This window comes from Psammomys obesus, unplaced genomic scaffold, assembly GCF_907164565.1.
Source record: "Psammomys obesus unplaced genomic scaffold, mPsaObe1.curated_primary_1811, whole genome shotgun sequence".
Taxonomy (NCBI): domain Eukaryota; kingdom Metazoa; phylum Chordata; class Mammalia; order Rodentia; family Muridae; genus Psammomys; species Psammomys obesus.
Genome location: NW_026586173.1, coordinates 10,321,953 through 10,338,360, shown reverse-complemented (window position 1 = coordinate 10,338,360; position 16,408 = coordinate 10,321,953). Strand labels below are relative to the sequence as shown.

The following is a 16,408-nucleotide window of genomic DNA, read 5'->3' as shown; positions in this document are numbered from 1 at the left end:
ATTTGTGGAATGCTTACTTCTGTTTCTTTTAATCATCAAAGTAAGGGGGAAAGACAGCTAAGAAAAAACAGCATATAGTGATTCATACTGTGAGATTTTTAGCTTCTTAAAATTCAAGCATTTTATCTAAAATGTGAAGTATCTTCTAGGAACCTGAAAAAATCCTTGAGGATGCTTGTTGGTTGGTTGGTTGGCTGGCTGGCTGGCTGGCTGGCTGGTTCGTTGATAGATTGATTGCCATCTTGGGACAAAAGGTTCTGGTCAAGTCATTTTGCAGTTGCAGATTTCAAAGGTGACACTAGCCATCTGGCTTCTGATTTTTTCTATTTTGTCTTTAAACACCTTTGACTTTTTTTATGATGCTGTGCAACAAAATATCTAATCAAGTCTCAATCAAGTGTGCTATTTTCAAAAAACTGAACACCTGTACTGGAAGCCCAGGAAAATTAGCTCGTTTCAGCACTATTTTTAAAATTTGTAATTGGTCTCAGATGTTTGATTATAAACCATCTTGTAGAAAATGAAAAAGAGTTTCCCCAGTGGTACAAACCTAAAGTCCCAGGTATTGAGCCGAAATTGAAACATGAGGATCAGTATAACTCATAAGAAAAGCTTTTCAAAAACATGTTAGAGGCAACTAGATCAGTCTTCCAAATACCACAGTCACTATTCCCATATTTCTGAATGGCTAGGAAACATTTGCAGAGAAAGGAAAATCGTAACATGGCTAGTTGTATAAACATCCACATTTGTTATAAATGAGTTAACATCTGCAGTTTTAGCATTCACTGTTAGGCCTACTCTTCCCGTTTGGTTAATCCAAAAATATGTTTATGCTTGCATTTTATCAGTGTTGTAGATTGAATGCAGGGTCTCATGCATGCTGGGCAAGCACTCTGCCACTGAACTATAGCCTCAGTACAAAAATGTGTTTATTCGTTTTAAATTTATGATGTGGGGTACAAGGGGGACAAATTCCATTCCCAAAGATTATTGCTCTATAAGCATGTACTTATTATAAAGCAAAATAATTCCAAACACTGTGGGTTAGAAATTTGTGAGATATTTTGTGGTTCTGGTTTGAGACTCTTAATGACATTGGATCAAGCTTTCAGCTAATACTCAGTCATATAAAAATTCAGTAAGGAATGGAGTACCTACTGTGCAAGAACCTGACTCATATGGATAGTAAGTTGGTGCTGATTATTTGCTGATGTCTAAGTTCTTCTCTGTTTAGGCCCCTTTACAGGATTGCTTAAGTCTCCTACACATGACAGCTGGGTGTCTTCAGAATAAGATGTCCAAGAGACCACTTCAGAAGCCATAATGCCTATTATGACAACCATCAAAGTCATTTAGTCCTCTGAAAAGCATTACAATGAGTTGGGGACTCTTCCTGTAGATAAATGGATAAACATATATACAAATACAAACCTGTAGATGATTCAGGAGTATATGTACCCTGCATGCCTATCTCTAAAGGTAGATTAAGAACTAGCTCCCCACTGCTGATTAGGCTGATATCTCTTCTTCAGATTTGTTTAAATTTAATGTCATATTCCTAACTTCATTTGAATGCTGATTTTCAACAACAAAGATAACAGACATTTGAGAAACAGTCAATAGTTCTAAACCAGGAACTTGGTTGGTCTCATTCCAGGCAAGCTACCATACTGTACTTAACTACAGCACAGTAGATCATAGCAGATTCTCTTCTCCTTCTGTGTACAACTGTCTAAGAACAAATCCCAGTGGCTCACAAGTGCTCACGCTTCTGCTGATAGGCTTGCAGTTGTTTCGTTGACTTTTTAGCGCTATATTTAGAACTATTGATTGTTTTGCAAATGTCTGTTATCTCTGTTGTTTTGCAGAGGCCAAGTGAAATATATACATTATAAGATTTTTTTTTCCAATTAAAGGAAATGACCAGTTAACATTATTACTGTAAGATTCCAAATATACCCTCCATTGCTTGGTTTAAGAAATACAGTCAAACTTCCTTCCCCACCCCCAACCTTTGCATGGTTGGGCCTATAGGTCTGTGTGGAGCTGCAGTTGCAGGTGTCTGCAACTGCACAGGTGTCCAGTGCAGTTCCACAGGATGGGGAATGTGAACGTTGTCAAGAATAAGCCTATTTTAAGAGATACCAAGTGATATTTAGAAGGCGGTGAGAGAGTAAAACTGACTATTATGCTCAGAAACAACTGGTGATCCAGGAGAAAAATAAATACAACACACCGAAGCACAGGATTATCGTTCATGTGACTAGCAGAGACATCATCTGCCAAATTGCGTATGCCCATATAGAAGGGGCTATGATAGCCTACGTAGCATATACACACAAACTGCCGAAATGTGGTGTGAAAGTTGGCCTGACAAATCATGCTGCAGCCCTTTGTGCTGGCCTGCTGCTGGCCCACAGGCTTCTCAATAGGTCAAGTGGAGGTGATGGAGATGAATACAGTGATGAAAGCATTGATGCTCAGCCTTTGTGCTTCACTTGCTATTTGGATGCAGGCCTTGCCTGAACTACAAATGGCAATAAAGTTTTTGGGGCCCTGAAGGGAGCTGTGGATAAAGGCTTGTCTATCCCTCATAGTACCAAATGGGTTCCTGGTCATGTCTCTGAAAACAAGGAGTTTAGTGCAGAAGTACATCGGAAGCACATCATTGCTCAGAATGTTGCAAATTATGGTGTTAACTAATGGAGAAAAATGGAGATACATATAAGAAACAGTTCTTGGGCTGGAGAGATGGCTCAGTGATTAAGAGCACTGTCTGTTCTTCCAAAGGTCCTGAGTTCAATTCCCAGCAACTACATGGTGCCTACAATCATCTTTAGAGAGATCTGGTACCCTCTTCTGGCTGGCTAACTCACATGCAGGCAGAATACCATATAAAAAAATAAATCTTAAAAAAGTTCTCTCAGTACATAAAGAACAACATAACTCCAAACATAATGGAAGAGAAGTATGATAAAGTTCATGCTGCTGAGAAAATCCAGTCTATGAGAAGAAGCTCAAGAGAGAAGTAAAGAAGTAGAACTGTCCCAAAATGCCCCTTGCCCTGAAGATTGGGTTGCTCAAAAGAAGGCAAGCATCCTCAGAGCTCAGGAATGGGCTGCTGAGAGCTAATGTAATTTTCTATGAAGATTTTTTTTCATAAAGACAATAAACTTATTGGCCAAACAAAAGGAAGGAAGAAAGAAGGTCAAATCAACCAGACACACTAAACTGCTTAGAAGAAAAAGTGGGGAATACCCTTGAACTCATTGGCACAGGAGACAACTTCCTGAACACAACAATAACAGCACAGGCTCTAAGAGCAACAATCAATAAATGGGACCTCATGAAACTGAAAAGCTTCTTTAAAGCAAAGGACACTGTCCTCAGAACAAAACGACAGCCTACAGATTGGGAAAGAATCTTCACCAACCCTGTATCTGACAAGAGGGCTAATATCCAGTATATATAAAGAACTAAAGAAGTTAAACAGCAAAAGATCAAGTAATCCAATTAAAAAATGGGATACAGAGCTAAACAGAGAATTCTCTGCAGAGGTATCGAATGGCAGAGAAACACTTAAAGAAATGCTCAACCTCATTAGCCATCAAGGAAATGCAAATCAAAATGACACTAAGATTTCACCTTATACCCATCAGAATGGCTAAGATCAAAAACTCAAGGGACAACACATGCTGGAGAGGTTATGGAGAAAGGGGAACCCTCCTCCACTGCTGGTGGGAATGTAAACTTGTACAACCACTCTAGAAAGCAATCTGGCACTTTCTCAGACAACTAGGAATAGCGCTTCCTCAAGATCCAGCTATACCACTCCTAGGCATATATCCAAAAGATTCTCAAGTACACAATAAGGACATTTGCTCAACCATGTTTGTAGCAGCCTTATTTGTAATAGCCAGAAGCTGGAAACAGCCCAGATGCCCCTCAGTGGAGGAATGGATGCACAAATTGTGGTATATCTACACAATGGAGTATTACTCAGCAATAAAAAACAAGGAAATCATGAAATTTACAGGTAAATGGTGGGATCTGGAAAAGATCATCCTGAGTGAGCTATCCCAGAAGCAGAAAGATGCACACAGTATATACTCACTCATATAGACATATAATATAGGATAAACCTACTAAAATCTGTACACCTAAAGAAACTAATCAAGAGGGAGGACTCTTGCTAAAGTGCTCAATTCCTATCCAGAAAGGCAAAGAGGCTGGACATCAGAAGAAGAAAAGAGGGAACAAGTCAGGAGCCTGACACAGAGGACCTCTGAAAAGGTCTGCCCTGCAGACTATCAATGTAGATGCTGAGACTTATGGGAAACCTTTGGGCAGAGTGCAGGGAATCTTAGAAAAGAAGTGGGAAACAGTAAGATCTGGAGAGGACAGGAACTCCACAAGGAGAGCAACAGAACCAAAAAAATCTGAGCACAGGGGTCTTTCCTGAGACTGATATTCCAACCAAGGACTATGCATGGAGATAACCTAAGACCCCTGCACAGATGTAGCCCATGGCAGTTCAGTAGCCAAGTGGGTTCCATTGTAATAGGAACAGGGACTGTCTCTGACATGAACTCAGTGGCCTTCTCTTTAATTACCTCCCCCTGAGGGGGAAGCAGCATTAGAAGGCCACAGAAGAAGACAATGCAGCCACTCCTAACTAATTGACTAGGAGCAGAAGGAAGGAAAAGAAGTTCTCCCCTATCAGTGGACTTGGGGAGGGGCATGCATGCAGAGGGTGGAGGAAGGGAGGGATTGGGACAGGAAGAGGGAGAGTACCACAGGGGGAATACAAAGTGAATAAAGTGTAATTAATAAAGAAAAAAAAAAGGTCAAATCATATCACTTTTAGTAGCTAACATGACATTAAGTTGTCAATAGAGGGCATTGGAGAGACAGCAAAAGAGAAGTTCTCTACTTCGTAGTTTATTTTGTTTTATTTTTTTTGGAATATTAATATATATATATATGAGTGTTCTGCTTGAATTTATATATGTGTATAGTATATGTCATGTAGGTGTCTGAGGAGTTCAGAAGATAGGTCCCCCTGGAACTGGAATTATAGATGGTCATAAGCCACAATGTGGGTGCTGAGTATCAAATCCAAGCCTTCTGAAAGAGGCTCTTAACTGCTGAGACTTCTCCACCATCCCAGTAGTGTTTCTTTTAGATAGGCTCTTACAGCGCATGGAATCTGAAACTCTTTCAGCACGGTGGCAGTGACCAGTGATATACCTCTCTTCCACAGCTATCTATCCAGAAGCCCCAAGAGAAAATCTTGCAGGCAACTCCACAGACAGCTTCCTTGGACCCCTTCATCTGGCTTCTCAGTGGAACACCATGAGTGCACCTCTGTGAACAACAGCCCCTCTCGCTGACTAAGTGGCTTTACATGGCCATAGAACTTCTGCTGTCCTGTGGGCCACACTCACTGCGGTTCTGTGTAACTGAGTCATAGTCCTAAGGGGAGTGACCCCTCCCTCCATGTATTATTCCTGTATTCTTTAGGATTTTCTGTTCCTTTCTAGTCATCCCCTTGCTGCCCTGTATCCTTGTAATAAGTAGCAGTTCTTTAAATTGAACTCAAAATATTGTATGATTTGTCTTTTTTTATTCAATCTGGACTAACATACAATTTAGGTTTTCGGGATGACCCCGGGAAGTGGGCACACAAAGAGAAACAATCTGTTTGGTCATATCTTTTCAGTGAGCCCTATTATAGGGTATTGCAATTAGAATTTCTTCTGAGGGTGATAGTGAGACAATGAAACAAGTGGTCACATGGCTAGGTGTTGCACTTGCCCATTGCAGCCATTATGAAGACTGTAAGATGGCATGAGATTGACTCTTGTGCTCTTGAGCAGCTCCAGAAAGAAAGTCCCAGAACCAATATCTGAGACTAGAGTGCTTCCATTTTAACTAGGAAGGAATGTTTTAGTGCTTACAGACATGGAGTGAGAGGCACTGAAAACTAAACAGGAATGTTACTTTTGGTCTGTGTATGGTTTACTGTGTTTGAACTGGTCTCAAACTCTTGAATTCAAGAAAGGATTTGAGCTCTACAATACTAGGAAAAATGCTACCACCCCTGGTTTCAAATTTTTAAGAGTTACTGACTCAGTAATTGGGTGCACAGTCATATTCAATTTTTGGTGTAAAATTTAGACCTTGACTATTAGAGGAGAGACATCTTGGAGCCAGATGTAACTATCAGTCTTGAAACTCTAAGCTTCGAAGATTTTTCTACTAGCAAAAGTGGCTTTCCTGATTTCCTTCTTTTGAATTGCTAGTAGTATTCCATTGTGTAAATGTACAACAATTTCTGTATCCATTCCTCAGTTGAGGGACATCTGGGTTGTTTCCAGCTTCTGGGTATTACGAATAAAGCTGCTATGAGCATAGATGAGCCTTGGAATTAGAAAAGATCATCCTGAGTAAGGTAACCCAGAAGCAGAAAGACACACATGGTATATAGTCACTTGTAACTGGATATTAGCCATATAATATAGGATAAACATGCTAAAATCTGTAGTCCTAAAGAAGCTAAACAACAAGGAAGACCCTAGGGAATATGCTTAATCATCATTCAGAAGGGCAAACAATATAGACATCAGAATTGAAGAAGACAGGGAACAGGACAGGAGCCTACCACGAAGGGCCTCTGAAAGAATCTACCCAGCAGAGTATTGAAGCAAATGCTGAGACTCATAGCCAAACTTTGGGCAGAGTACAGGTAATCTTATGGAAAAAGGGAGATAGAAAGACCTTAATGGGACAGGAGCTCCACAAGGGACCAGGGGCCCCTGCAGAGACCAGTGTGCCAACTAAGGATCATGCATGGAGAGGACCTAGACACCCTGCTCAGATGTAGAGCATAGGCAGCTCAGTCTCAATGTGACTTCCCTAGTAAGGGGCACAGGGGCTGTCTCTGACATGGATTCAGTGACAGGCTCTTTGATCACCTCCCCCTGGGAGGAGGGGCAACCTTGCCAAGCCACAGAGGAAGAGGATGCAGCCAATCCTGATGAGCCCTGATAGGCTAGGGTCAGATACTAGGGGAGGAGGACATCCCCTATCAGTGGACTAAGGCATAGGGAGAGAAGAAGGAGGGAGGGTGGGACTGGGAGGATATGAGGGAGGGGGCTACAGCTGAAATACAAAGTGAATAAATTGTCATAAATAATAAATCATTTTTAAGTGACTTTCCTACTGATTGATCAAACTCAAACTCAGCAGTAGCCCACATTCATAACAGCTTTCTGGCATGACAGGGCTCAAGGAAATAATGTAACGCTGTATTATATCTCAGCTGCAGAGTTAAGGGACTAACTTCTTTAAGAGCAAGGAGAGTAGTCTGCACCCCGAGAAAGCTCTGAAGTTGTTCTCCCTTCCAGACCTGGTAAGCTGCCATTGAGATGAACCTCCTGAATATGGCTGAAGTTGGAAGATAGAACTGTTAAAAGATGAGAATATCAAAAGCAAAAAACAAAATTAAAAAAAGGATCTCTTTTTACAAGATTTAATATGAACTTTGACAGGTGTATGGGCTCTAATCAAAGTCAGTGTTTACATCAGTTGCATTTACAGAGAATCTAAGGAATAACACAATCCTCTTCCTTTCCAGAAGTCTGGAAAGGAAGTGTGGTAGGAGAAAATGAGACAAGCACCTGTGACAATATAAACAACACAGAGTGCAGGAGGTGTCCCAGGCCCTTCTGCATTGCCAGCCAGGGACATGGTTCAGCATAGTTTTTCCTCCACACACTGTTTTCTGCAATTTCTCCCCAAGTTTTATGTTACCATCTGTCCAGTGTCTTTTTTCCAAATCAAATGAGACTAGGTTTGCCCTACCACAAAACAGGACCTGTAAAACACAGGAACTAGGATGGGCCCCATATTACTAGATGTCTGTTGATAGCTGCTGATTCCTACTTCCTCACTGAGTCATTTTCTTCTTCTGTAGAAACAGTCTTACTGTGTAGCTTTGGCTGGCATGCAGCCTCATATTCAGGACTGCCATCACCAGCCCCACTGCCATTCCAAAGGACAACCTCATTCTTTTCTTCACACTCTCTGCTGCTGCCTCCCATCTTACTTGTAATACCTATTGCAACATCTTTATGTTGGTGTTGGTTTCTTAACTAAATGGTTTTTATTGTTTTTTTATCTAAGGCTAGGCTAGGGATGACGGCACAATCTCTGAGTACTCTAGAGGCAGAGACAGAAGGCTCACTAAAAGTTCAAAGGCAGCCTGCTATATATACTGAGTTCTAGGCCAGCCAATAGTTTTATAGCAAGACACGGTGTCAAGATCAAAATCAAAACTTTAAGGTCAGATGTGGAATCAGGAAAATTAGTGTTACTGGCAGAAGGTAAAGAGAGGGAAATGACAGGTCAAGTGTATACTACATGCTTTTTTCACTTATTCATTCTGATCATTTAGTAATTCAAACATACTCTTTATGCTTTTTATCTCATCTTGAAAACATTTCTGAAAGTATACACACCACTTCTTAAATATTTATATAACTAGTCAAAAGAAAATTGACAAATTTTTCAGAGAACAATCTCAGCTGAGTTCACATATTTTACTGTGTTAAGTCTCTCTTGTATGTTGTTCTTCATGACTTCCTGGGGTGTGTAAACTAGAAGAACCTTTGAAAATGCAAGTTAGTGAAAACTTGCCAAATTCCAACCATTAGAAGATGCTTGAGCAGCTTCTTGGGCATTGCTCTTGCAATAGTCATTCTTCAAAAATACAGGAACTTATCCCCAAAGGGAATTGTGTTTCTAACTTTGATATCCAGTGGGAAAATGCTCAGTTCTGTTGCAGGAATGGATAACCAAAATCACTGTAGAAGAAAGACAAACACATTATGGAACCCCTATTCCAGATGTGGGGTGTGCAGGGTATGATTATCGGATAATCTCTTGAAGATAACCCTTGAATGCCATGTTCAGACTTACCCTTGCCACATCCTTAGAGACTTGCATACTCCCATGTAAAATGGAATTTTGCATTAACTATATGATAGCTTGTTAATATGCTTTGGTAAAATGTTGTATTTTAACCATTTTTATATCACCATTGCTCCCACATAATCCTTCTTGCATAATAGCAATAGATACTGTCAATTAAATAATATTACTCATTTTACACAGTCAGTAAAGAAATGAGTAATTCACTTAGGATCAAGCATGTAGTAATTAACACAACACGTGCTACAAAAAGCCTTGTGGTGGCTTGAATAAAAATGACCCCATAGGCCCAAAGGGAGTGGCACTATTAGAAGGTATGGCCTTGTTGGAGGAACTGTGTCACTGTGGCAAGCTTTGAAGTCTCAGGTACTCAAGCCACACCCATGTGGCATTCTCTTCCTGCTACCTGCAGATCCATATGTAGAACTCTCAGTTCCTTGTCCAGCACCATGTCTGCCTGCATGCCACTTTGCTTCCCACCATGACAATAATGGACTAAACCCTTGAACCATAAGCCAGCTAATATTTTGTCATGGTATCTCTTCATGACAATAGAAACCCTAACTAATGTAAGGCTTAAAATTCTATGTTAACTTCACATTTGTTTTTATTTAACATCATTCTAGCTATAATCATGCTTTTGTACAACCATTTCATGTCCTCTATACTATGTGATGATAACATCTTGACCATGTTGAGATTGGAATACAGGTTAAAAGCTGGGCAGTGGTGGCACATTCCTTTAATCCCAGGCACTCAGGAGGCAGAGGAAGGTGCATCTCTGTGAGACTGAGGCTAGATTGGTCTATGGAGCAAGTTCCAGGACAGACAAGGCTACACAGAGAAACCCTGTCTCAAAAATCAGTCAATCAATCAATCAATCAATCAATCAATCAATAAACAGTTAAGCAGAAGGACCACAAAATTGCCATATGGACAAAGTTCCAAAGCATGATTTAACACATTACTCTTCAGACATCTGCTAAGTCTCAGGCATCTGAAAACAGCATTCTGTTTCACAAGAAAAAAAATAGACACAAGATTCAGCATTCTACCCAATTCTCTCTTATACATGTTTTCATTTTAAGGATTGGCCTTAACAGAGCCAGCAATCTTTCTTCATCTCCCTTGGCAAACCATACTTTAATCTGGCAACAGTTATTTGACATATGTCTGAGATCTTCTAAAAGTATTACATGCTTGAAACATTTGTGTCTATGAAAGTCACTTTTTGTCTAACACAGCCATCTTTTTTTTCATTTCTACCACAAATTACAGCGCATTACATATTACTCAAAGAAGAGGAAATCTTGAGGCATCCTGCTTATAAACCACATTTATAAGGGTGACAAAGAACCTATAGCAGTAGAGAAGTTTACAGAAAGTCAAAACCAGATCATGTGAGATGGTATTCTTTGATCTGTACTATTTCTATGTTGTTTCTCCAAATTACTGTTAAAATTCCTTTAAAGGGGCTAGAGAGGTGGCTCAGCAGTTAAGAACACTTGTTGTACTTCCAGAAGACCAGAGTTCTGTTCCCAGTACCCATACTGGGTGGCTGACAACAGCCCTATAACTCCATCGGAAGGGGATCTGACACCTTCTTCTGACAGCCTCCATGGTCACCTCATTCACCCATGGCTTGCATACTGTGGACACACCTACATACATACATATCTTTAAAATTTTTCTCCTTTAGAAATCTTCCTTTCGGAGGTTTGGTCTTTTTTGTTTGTTTGTTTGTTTGTTTGTTTTTGTTTTTGTTTTTTGAGACAGGGTTTCTCTGTGTAACAGAGTTCTGGCTGTCCTGGACTTGCTTTGTAGACCAGTCTGGCTTTGAAGTCACAGAGATCCACCCTCCTTTGCCTCCCAAGTGTTGGGATTAAAGGCATGCACCACCATGCCCAGGTGAAGGTGTGGTCTTATGTTGACTGATAACAGAAATCATCTTTAAGGGTTTTTGTATTGACTATAATCTTCTTTGATTTGAAAGCTTTTTGTAACTTTATAAAATATTTAATCTAATATATAATCTCATCAATCTAAGGTAGCAGCTCTTATTTCTTCATGTCTTCTAGTTGGCACTATAAGTACTTATAGCAATTCATGTAAGCAATTCATGTGCACATAGGATTTTTAAAGTAATAATTGACCATACAAATTTTTAGAAAAATATTTAACCTAAAAGTATATTTGTACAGTGTGGAGGGATGGCAGTAACTCCAGCTCCAAGGTATCTGGCACCCTCTTTTTGTCTCTGTGGGCACTGCATATATGCAGGCAAAATCCTCATATGTGAAATAAAAATTTAAGGTAAATTCTTATTCTGTATAGCCACACTCATGCACAGATAGACACATGTATATGCCATAGCTCTATAGCTTACATCCTTTGGAAATCAGTGCCCTGTGCCAGTAAAAGAACTGCTCTCTGACACTAGGACACTTTTCCTCTTCAGCTCTCACCAGGCTTAGTATCAGTCTGACACTGCGATGTGAGCAGTTGAAGAGAAGATGTGAACTAGAACCCATTCCTGTCCTGAGATGCAAATATTGTCATTAGGTTTGACCCACTTGTGTTAGCCTTTCTGGGCTAGTGGAGCTTCCATAACAAGTCAGTATAAGCCAACAGATGCCTTCGGTGCTAAATATCATAAGGTTGCACAGTAAGATGGATTATATTTACAAGTGCATTTTTGGGATAAAGATACAACTTTAGGTGTCAATGTGACATTTGATAAAATCTGATTTTTTTTTTTTTACTACTGATTGCAATAAACCATAGTTACTTTATGGGTCATTATAAAAGCAGTGTGTCTGATACAGTGTTTACAGGGATACAAATGAATACTATACTTTGGACAGTAATTTGTTAATACAATTCAGAGTCTCTAAAGAGGACTATAATCCAGAAGGAATGGATATGTCATGGTGCTTTGTTTTATGACCTGTGTGGCACATACACTTTTTTTTAGTTGTTTTTGTCTTTGTTTTAAGGTTATTGTTTGTTTTAACAGAGGCTCTCATTCTGGAACCAAGGCTAGTCTCTAACTCATGGTAGTCTTCCTGCCTCAGCCTCTTCAGTGATAAGATTACAGGGATGAGTCATCACACCCATTTCATTTGTTTTTGTATAGACGTAGAGCTGAGGCAATAGCTTAGAAACAGTGTTTTCCTAACATGTACAAAGCTTTCCACCTCTGTACACAAACACACAGAGTGTATATGTACTTTTAATATGTTATAGCTCATAATTTTGAAATTTTTAAATGTGTATACGATATTCTCTTTAAATAATTTGTAAGTTTTAGAAAGGGTGTGAACAATGAATTAATATAGGACACTGGTTATAATGGCAATCTTTGACTACTATAACTCTAATCATTTAAGAGACCAGGGCAGAAAGATCACAAGTACAAGGCCAGTAGGGGCTATATAGTAAGATTTGTTCCTAAGTAAAAGAGAAAATAAACAGTGCTGAAAATGTAGCAGTAAGAGTGCTTGTTTAGTATGTGGAAAGCATACTAAGCAATTCAATACCAAAGTTTTATACTTGGTTTAAAAAGGCATCATATATCCATACAAAGGAAAATTATACATCCTTTTAAATTATGTGTGGACAAATGTATACTAAGAGCTTGTTCATACATGAGAAAAACACAACAAAAACTGTTTCCAATTCACATGATTATAATTAAATATCATATAAACTTAAAAAAGGGGAAAGGGTTAATATGGCTCATTGCTCTGGACCTATCCTGGTATGGCATAGCATGGTGAATACATGTGCAGAGCAAAGCCCACTCACTTCGTTGCCAGCATGTGAAAGGGAAGAAGAGTGGAGCTGCAGTGTCCCACAGTCATTTCAGGACATGCTGATGATGACTCTAATCCTCCTGTGGGCCCCACCTCTTCCAGAAACTGAGAAGCAAGCCTAGAAAATGTGGGCCATTGGGAAACATGATCCAACCTCTAGAGTTTGTTCAGTAAGTTCCTTTTTTCTAGAAAATCATTTGCTGTATGAGGAGCTGCATGCAGATACATATATACACTCACATATATATGTATGTATAATGAATGAATAGTTTTATAAACAAAGCCTATTTATTTCTTTACTAAGGAGCAAGTTTTTAGTATTATATTTTGTGTGTGTGCATGTGTGTGTGTGTGTGTGATGTACATGTATGGACACATGTGTGGAAGGCAGAGGACAACCATCAGAAGTTAGTTCTCCATCCACTGTGAGATCTGGAGATAAACGTAGGATTTAGGCTTGAATATCAAGAGCTTTGACCACAGACTCGTCTCACTGGCTCGTTTTCTTCTTAAAATGTTCTTTACAAATAAATTAAATAAATGTACTTTACAAAAACAAGCTTTTTTTCATAGTCTTTACATTTTGATATATTAATATGTTTTATGTGTGGACAATTTAAATGGAGTTACACAGACATTTTCAAGTTTGAATATCTTGTATCTGAATATGTATGGAAGTATGTATGCATGTTTGAGTGTGTATGGTATATAATTACACATGTGTATGCAGGTACATATGTACATGTGTATATGCATGGACCCCAGAGGTCAATTTCAGGTATTGTTTCTCAGGCCCATTCACCTTGGGGGATTATTTGTTTAGTTTTATTTTTAAAGATTTATATGTATGAGAGTTTTACATGCATGCACATGCCTGTTATGTGTGGAAGTCAAAGATGTTGACCAAGCTCCTGGAACTAGAGTCACGGATGGTTTTAAGCCATTATGTGGGTTGTGGGAACTGAACCAAGGCCCAGTCTTCTCAAAGAGCAATGAGTGTGTTAACCCACTGAGCCATCTCTGAAGCCCCATATACCTAAATTTTTTTTTTTTTTGAAACAGAGACTGGGACATAAGGCTTGCCAATTAGACTAGTCTGGCTGCCCAGCAGGCACCATGGATCAACCTTTCTCTCCCTCCCAGCACTGGGATTCCAAGAGTTACCATCTCTGGCTTCTTCTGTGGGTCTTGCGGACCAAGCCCAGGGACTCATGCTTGGATGGCAATTGCATTATGCAATCTGAGCCACCTCCTCACCCCTCTCAAGTTTTAACTTCAGGTTTCAAATATTAATCTCTTTAATTTTCCATAAATTGCAATTAATGATGAAAAAGAAATCTATATTCATGTTTAAAATATAATTTTCATCTGTCAGGTAAAGGCCTATTTTTTAAATGACATTGAAGTAATAGATTTATTACTTATAATGATGTTATTGAATTTCTTCATAGGTATATTTAATTATTACTTTCTTTCTTTATTACAATTTATTCACTTTGTATTCTGGCTGCAGCCCCCTCCATTTACTCCCCGTCCCACCCACCCTCCTTCTTCTCTCCTTATGCCCCTTCCCTAGTCCACTGATAGGGGAGGACCTCTCCCCTTCTATCTGACCCTAGCCTATCAAGTCTCATCAGGCTGGCTGCATCATCTTCCTCTGTGGCTTGGTACGGCTGCACCCCACACACACGAGGGAGCTGATCAAATAGCTGGCCACTAAGTTCATGTCAGAGACAGTCCCTGCTCCCTTTACTAGAGAACCCACAGGGAGACTGAGCTGCCTGTGCACTATATTTGAGGAGAGGGTCTAGGTTCTCTCCATGCATGCTCCTTGTTTGGCACGTCAGTCTCTGCAGAGCCCTGGGCCCAGGTTTTTTGGCTCTGTTGTTTTCCTTGTGCAGTTCCTGTCCCCTCCAGGTCTTTCTATCTCCTTCTTCTTCCATAAGGTTTCCGGCACTCTGCCCAAAGTTTGGTTATGAGTCTCAGTATCTCCTTCCATACCCTGATGGGTAGAGTCTTTCACAGGCCCCCTGTGGAAGGCTCCTGTACTGTTCCTTGTCTTCTCTCGCTTCTGATGTATATCCTGTTTGTCCTTCTGAGTGAGGTTCGTGCCTCTTTCCTTAATGTCTATTTTCAAGAGGAAGTTCACCTAGAAAATAGGAAGGCGAAGGCGACATGAAGTGTGTTGTTGCTGCATTAACCACACCAGCCACTGGGTGTCTCCATTGCATCACCCCACTCAGTATCCAATCAAGGAGATGGAGAGCAAAGCTTTATTCACAGAATTCTTTCTTTATACTTTAATTTGTTTTTAATTTTCATGTGTGTTTTACCTGCCTGGTGTCCGGGGAGGTCAGAAGAAAACATCAGATCAGCTGGAGCTGGAGTTAGGGACTATGGTGAGCCTCTATATGGGTGCTGGGAATCAAAACGTGGGTTCTCTACAAGGATAAGTGTTCCTAACTGCTGAGCTATCTTCAGTCGCTTCACAGAATTCTTAACTAAAAATACCCAGAATCTTCATGTCAGACATCCTATTGAGAAACTTCTCCCTATATGTGCCATGTTTTCTTTCGTTTTTGATAACTGGACATTTCATTTGCCAAGTAGAGGAAACCTTTATTGCATCCATTTTTCAAGTGTATTCTAATAGTTATCTTCAGAATCTAACAATCAAATATAAACATAAGACCACATGCAGTTCTTTTAGAGAAGTGGAGTTCCACTTTCCCTTGCACAGTAACTGTCATCCAAGTAGCAGCATTTTGCACAGAAGGAAGCACCAGTGGCAACAGAGATGGCCTGTGGTGAGGATCTTTATGACCGTACATCTTCAAATCACGTAGGAAGCACTGGTGACCGTCTGCTGCCTGGAAAAGCTCCCTTCCCTTTTTATCTTTTCTTTGCTGCCCTTTCTAAGCTAGTTTAGGCAGACAATGCTTTGAAAAAAAATTGTTAAAATAGTTGTACTTTAGCCCTGAACCATCCCATTAGAAAAGGGACATTCTAGAAATTACATAAATGGTGACAGTTTGAATATAAATATAAATTCTTGCATTAGTATTTACTGTAATTTAGTGTTGGCCACAAACTGATTTACCTGCCTGCTAAGGAAAACTAATAGATATGAAATCAGATGAAAAGAATTTGAATTCAAACAGCAGTGAAAGCAGAATTCATTTTTCATTCTACAAACTATAAATAGAGGAACTAAACACAGAATTTGGTGATGAGAGAACTCCAAGTGAGAAACTGGGATTTAAATATCAAGTTTACCTTCTCAGGAAAAAATAGATTTCGAAGTTGTATTATATGTAGCTTTAGATAAAATCTAACAGATGAAATAATATAGGATCCTGAGCATGAGGATTGGAAATAATTTAATACCATGCAACTCACAGCATTATCTGCAAAAGAGTAGAATAAGGAATCTGATAGGTTGACAATAGACAGAATAATTTGCAACTGCCCTCTTACCAAAGAGGAGAAATCCACATGTAACCCTGAAGCTTTGGTCATATAAGCTAGTCTTAGGGTGATACTTTTCTGGATATTACATATGTCAATAGTAATACAGTTCCTGCAAAAAAAAAAAA

The 16,408-nt window shown here is 39.6% G+C and overlaps 1 pseudogene; it reads left to right on the top strand.

Moving 5' to 3' along the window:
* Window positions 1–2,101: 2,101 nt before the first annotated feature.
* Window positions 2,102–3,135, top strand: LOC129672146 (60S ribosomal protein L5-like; annotated as a pseudogene).
* The last annotated feature ends 13,273 nt before the right edge of the window (window positions 3,136–16,408 follow it).